We start from the raw sequence: 6,166 nt of genomic DNA, 5'->3' as shown, positions 1-6,166 counted from the left end.
AGTGCAGTGTGTGTGTGAGTGCAGCGCGCACGCACGTGTGTGTGCAGAGTGTGTGTGCGTGCAGCGTGTGTGTGGAGTGCGCGTGTGAGTGCAGCGTGTGTGTAGTGTGTGTGTGAGTGCAGCGTGTGTGTAGTGTGTGTGTGTGCACGTGTGTGTGCAGCACGTGTGTGTGTGCGCGTGTGTGTGCAGCGCGTGTGTGTATGAGTGCAGCGTGTGTGAGTGCAGCGCACACGCACGTGTGTGTGCAGAGTGTGTGTGCAGCGTGTGTGTGTGTGGAGTGCGCGTGTGTGTGTGTGAGTACAGCGTGTGTGTGCAGCGTGTGTGTGAGTGCAGCGTTAGTGGAGTGCGCGTGTGTGTGTGAGTACAGCGTGTGTGTGTGAGTGAGCGTGTGTGTGTGTGGAGTGTGTGAGTGAGCGTGTGTGTGTGTGTGAGTGCGCGGTTGCGCGTGCAGTGCGTGTGTGTGTGTGGAGTACGCGTGTGTGTGTGTAGTACTTTTGGAGTCCCTGACCCTCTGCTCACGATCATTAAGGCCCTTCATGATGGTGAGCGGGCCCGGGTAAAACTACGTGGCCGGGAGTCAGAGCCATTCCCTGTACACCTTGGGGTGCGACAGGGATGTCCTCTGGCTCCCACATTATTTAACATCTATTTTGACCACTTTGTTCGTGAAGCCTTCAATAGCTGTACTGGGGGAATCTCCATTTGGTACAGATATAATGGGAGGCTGATCGATGCCCGGGTGCGGTCAAGGGATGGCTCCCTATTGCTCAACCACGTTATGTATGCCGATGATTTGGTAATAGCTGCTCATTCAGAGGAGGAGTTGGAGACGCTGCTGCTGAGACTGGAGCGTGCCACTAAGAGATGGGGCCTTACCATCAGCCCCACCAAAACTAAGCACCTGCCTGGGTATTTTGTATCATCGGACACTCCACCCCCACAATTCCCAATCGGTGATGGGGCAGTTGTGGAGAGAGTGGAGAGTTTCCCATACCTGGGCAGTGTGCTTATGACCGGTTCCAGTTTAACAGCAGAGGTCTCACTCCGAATCAGTCGAGCGGCAATATCTTTTCATCGGTTGTGTAACGCTGTGTGAAAGCTACCTGGTCTGTCGCTCCGCACTAAGCTTCAGGTCTTCTCGGCCACGGTCATTCCCTCCCTTCCCTACGCTTACGAAACGTGGACCCCCTTAATGGAGCATCTTCGCCGGTTGGAAACATTTAGGCTGGCCTGCCTACGATCCATCCTGGGTTTAACCAGGCTGGATTGTGTGAGGAGCTCACAAATCCTTGAAAGATCTGGGCAAGGTCCCATCGGTGAGCTCCTCCGGCAGGCAAGGCTGCGTTGGCTGGGTCATGTAGCCCGCATGCCCAGCCACCGCATGCCGAAACAGCTTTTGTTCGGCCGGATCGAGGGGGCTAAACAGGCGCGGCACGGGCTAGAGAAGAGATTGAGTGATGTGGTACAGGAGGACGTGGAGCTGAGTGGACTTGCCGATAACTGGTACCAGCGGTGTCCAGATCGGCCTCTGTGGAGGAGGGACGCCACTGGGCAGTTGGAGGCAGTCGCCCTCCAACAACAACGGAGAGCGGAGGAGCGACGCTCACAACATCGAGCGGAGCGCCGGGTGGCTAAAGCACAGCGGGTTGGCACAGTAGGGGGCACAGGTGGTGCATCAGCCAGTAATCTCAGTCATCTCATTCAGTCGACCAGTGGCACCTGCTGGGTCTGCCCCGTGAACTCCTGCCAGCGGGCGTTCGACACTTCACGTGGCCTCAAGGTGCACATGGCCTGGCAATAAGCGTCGTGGTGACGTCACCGCCATTTAGTGGCGAATGGCGGTTGTTGTTGTTGTCTGTGTGTGTACGTGTGCAGCACGTGTGTGTGCGCGTGTGTGTGCAGCGCTTGTGTGTGTGTGTGTGTGCAGCGTGTGTGTGTACAGCACGTGTGTGTGTGCAGCGCGTATGTGTGTGTGTGCAGCACGTTTGTGTGTGTGCAGCACGTGTGTGTGTGCAGCACGTGTATGTGTGTGTACAGCACGTGTGTGTGTGTGCAGCGCGTATGTGTTTGTGCAGCACGTTTGTGTGTGTGCAGCACGTGTGTGTGCAGCGCGTATGTGTTTGTGCAGCACGTTTGTGTGTGTGCAGCACGTGTGTGTGCAGCACGTGTGTGTGTGAGTGCAGTACGTGTGTGTGTGTGCAGCACGTGTGTGCAGCACGTGTGTGTTAGTGCAGCGCGTGTGTGTGTGCAGCACGTGTGTGTGTGTGTGCAGCACGTTTGTGTGTGTGCAGCACGTGTGTGTGCAGCACGTGTGTGTGTGAGTGCAGTACGTGTGTGTGTGTGCAGCACGTGTGTGTGAGTGTGGGTGCAGCGCGACGCCGCTCCGCACTGTCGCGCGTTGACGCGCCGCGGTCAAATGTTGGCGTATTCTGGAGGAATCCGATGAGCTATGAAGCTCTTTTTCACACGTATCCAGTAAGGGGGTGGGCAGAACGTTACAACAAACAATACAACAACACTGAACAAATATACAAATACAACTGCATATTTTTTTTAATCTTACCAGGTAAGAGACATCCACTTACTTTTTCAGAATCTTCCTGGCCACAAATGATAGCTCAACAAAGTGGATTCTCGTGTACACGGACGTGTGTACAGCCGGTGAGGAAAATCTGAACCGGTTACCCGGGCCTCCCCTAGGTAGACTCGGCATCAAAACGAGTACCTGGCGCGCTGTGTAAACAGCAGCACGGGGAACACAGACAGGCGGCTGGCCGTGTGTGTTGGTCACCCATCACTCAGTGTTTCGTGTCGGCCTTGATAGGTATTCGCTAGCAGTACGTTCCGCAGCCGTCTGTAGAGGCGATGTTGTTATGCGTGGATCTTTGTCTTGACAATGCACAGCGCTTTTTTCTTCTTTGGTTCTTTCGGTAAAGTCACGTAGAATGAGAATAAAATAATAAATTGATAAAATAAAATAACAATAATATTCTCACGACGTTTCGGCCACAACACAAGCGGCCTTCATCAGGTGAAGGGACGCTTGTGTTGAAGGCCGCTTGTGCTGTGGCCGAAACGTCGTGAGAATATTATTGTTATTTTATTTTATCAATTTATTATTTTATTCTCATTCTACGTGACTTTACCGAAAGAACCAAAGAAGATGAATCCTTGCAGTCACGAAAGCTTTAAATCGAAATTTCACAGCGCTTTTGGCAATCCACTGCCGGATGAAAACCTCCTCCCCACGCCCGTGTGGGTCGTGGTTGTTTAATTTGACCAACACTGAACGCTGGTCAGTGCCGGCTGGTGGATGGGGAGAGCATATGGACCCGGGTGCATAGAAGTACAGCACAACAATTGATATTGCTTGACTGCCACCTGCTGCCCATCACGTACATCATCATTCCCGCAGCAGCGTGTAACTACCCCATGTGCGTGGCATATCTCTTTCAGTCTCTCCGCGTAAAAGAAAATATTTAAAAAATGTTCGGCCCCTTCTTGGGAGTGAATATTTTCCCAAGCAGCATTGATTCAGTACAAGCAAGCTCCTGCGGACTTGCCTTGCGAGCGTCTCGTCAGCCCCGAAGCAGTGCTTGATGAGCTGCCGGATTGTCAGGGCAAAGGGCCCTCCTCTCTTAAAAAAAATATCGGGGTCCTAGTTCAGGGGTCGGTAACCTGCTCGTTCGCGAGGACTTCTTGCTGCGTGAGATTGTTTATCAAGGCACCGCTGTTTCGCTTTCACCACCACGGTGGTGCATTTGACCGAATTCGAAAAAAATAAAATTTTATTGTATATAAGCGTCATTTCATGCAACTGCATCCCGCAACGCTGCACCTCGATTATATCCAGTTCCGTACAAAAAAATATACAAAAATGAATGGCTCTTCTCGTTGTTTCGGTTGCCGATCTCTGTCTTAGTTTGACGCAGCATTAATGAAAAGCAGGCGACGTAACGTATCCTTATATCCGTCTCCACGTAAACAAAATATGTATTGTTTCTATCACAAGGCTCTTCACCACAGCTACGCTGCTTGTCTTCAAGTGTTGTACATGGGTGGGTGGGGGGGGAGCTCGTGACCTGTGACCCAGCAACAGTGCAGGTGGTGAGGGTTGGTGGTGCCGCTGGCGTGGAGGTGTCATACCCTGGCTCGCCATGAGAAGGCGATACAGCAGATGGACTCACCGCCATCTCGACGTGAGCGAGAGGGCGTCTCACTCTCACGTCACGTGGGGGTTTGTCTGCGTGCTCCGGTTTCGTCCCAATTGGTAAAATAAACACTCATCATTCATTGGCTGAAAACATTAAAAATAACCTCGATGTAGCAGGACCCTCCTGAAGAAGAGTCCCATGGCTCTCTGACTTTCCTGGATACATTTCGGAAATGACATTAAATAAGCAAATCATGCTTCCATAATGCGAGAAATCACGCTTAGCTGTCGCGATACCGACAACCTGGGGGGCGATCCGGGCGATTTGGTCAGATCTAGGCTGAGCTGAAGATGCGATAGAGGCTCACCGGTAAAGTCTAATCGTTTATCAGTTCGAGGGATTCTGACGAGAGGATGGGGACCGGAGCGATGCCACAGCAGGCTAACGATGATTATTGTGGGTGCCACGGCGGCTAGGAGATGTTAACTACCTCGCCTAGTATACAGGATGTCGTGGGTTCGATCCCGACCCTGACGCCTGCTGTATATTTAGAGTTTGCGTGTCTTTCTCTCTCTCTCTCACCTATGGTCGCGTGCATTTTGCTCCAGTTCCTCCGGTTTATCCATCCACATTAAGAATCAACGTGCGTTTAAGAGTATTTGGCTGCTATAAATCTCCACGCCATAATCCACTTTGTTGAGCTATCATTTCGGGCCAGGGCGATTCTGATAAAGAGCGACGTAGCTCAGTGCGCCTTACCTGGTAAAATAAAAAAATGTTTATCACATTGCGATACTTTCTCTCTCTTAACAGCCGAGATGATGATTCATCACTAGTTTCTATTGGGTTAGGTCGTGTATGTATGATGTAAATATATACAGTAACTCTCCATCACCCGAAGGAGGCAATCGAATGAATTGATCACGTCATATACAAATATGCCAAATTGATTTGTCATTTCAGCCAAAATCAATGTCGAAAAGCACCCCCGGGTTTTGCTGCAAACCCAAAATCAAGTGGCATAGTTTCCCACGTGACAACTGCTGGATGAAGGCCTACTGTCGAAACCCTCATAAATCGCAAGATTTCTGCACTGGGGGAAATTCACAAGATTCCCTAATTCGTGTCGAGCACAGGACCGCAATGGATGAGTCGAACACGAGGAGAAAGGTGTCGGGACATTATTGGCGGTCCGCTATCTTGGTACAGCAGGACGCTTGCTCGTGCGGCGATGATGTGATTGGATCCCGGGAAAGTAATGCGTCGAGTCGCAGTCAACACTTGCGGTGGTCGTCGAATAGAGAAGTTAGACATACGTACGCACGTACATACACATCAGCTGTTCCGTTAGATATCCACAGCTGACACGTGTACGTGTAAGTGCAGCAGTTAAATGTTCACACAAAATAATTCATTAAAATGCTTAATGGGTACAACACTTCCATTAAATTGGGTCCGTGCCATGTTCAACGTATGTTTGTAACTGCATAGCTCTAATGGCCGGATTTCAGCTAGCTGATGCAACCAGGAATGCACGGGGTGCTTCAAAAAAACGTGAACACTTCGGAGAATTTGCAACAACGCCACAACTAATGTGCCTCCGCGCTCCAGAGAGCACCTGGAGAACATTCCAGGGCACGCGTTGACAATTATGGCGAACAAGTGGAGACTTTTAGATTTTTGAAGCTATAAACATTACATTTGTTATCGTGTTACAGTGTATAATGCGTTTTTTTCCCTATTAAAAAAACGATAGTACCGTCTAAGTGTTAACATGTTTTTGAAGCACGCTGTACATCTTCGCGTCTTGCACAGCACGTCAAAGTACACGTCTCGCTATGGCTGTGCCTTATTCCAGTCTAGTAGCCATCCGGAATAATGTAACACCGAATGGGTGTCGTGTACTAAGTGTACAATGAGTTGGTTTTATATCCTTCAACGAAACGTGTACACTTTTCACGTGTACACTACTGAACTTGAACCCGTGGCGGCTCATAACGTGTACACTTTTC

Source organism: Petromyzon marinus, chromosome 37, assembly GCF_048934315.1.
Source record: "Petromyzon marinus isolate PM22_M1 ecotype Great Lakes invasive population chromosome 37, UKy_Petmar_22M1.pri1.0, whole genome shotgun sequence".
In the NCBI taxonomy this organism is placed as follows: Eukaryota; Metazoa; Chordata; class Hyperoartia; order Petromyzontiformes; family Petromyzontidae; genus Petromyzon; species Petromyzon marinus.
The sequence above is the reverse complement of the archived record's forward strand: the minus strand, read 5'-3'. Positions refer to the sequence as shown.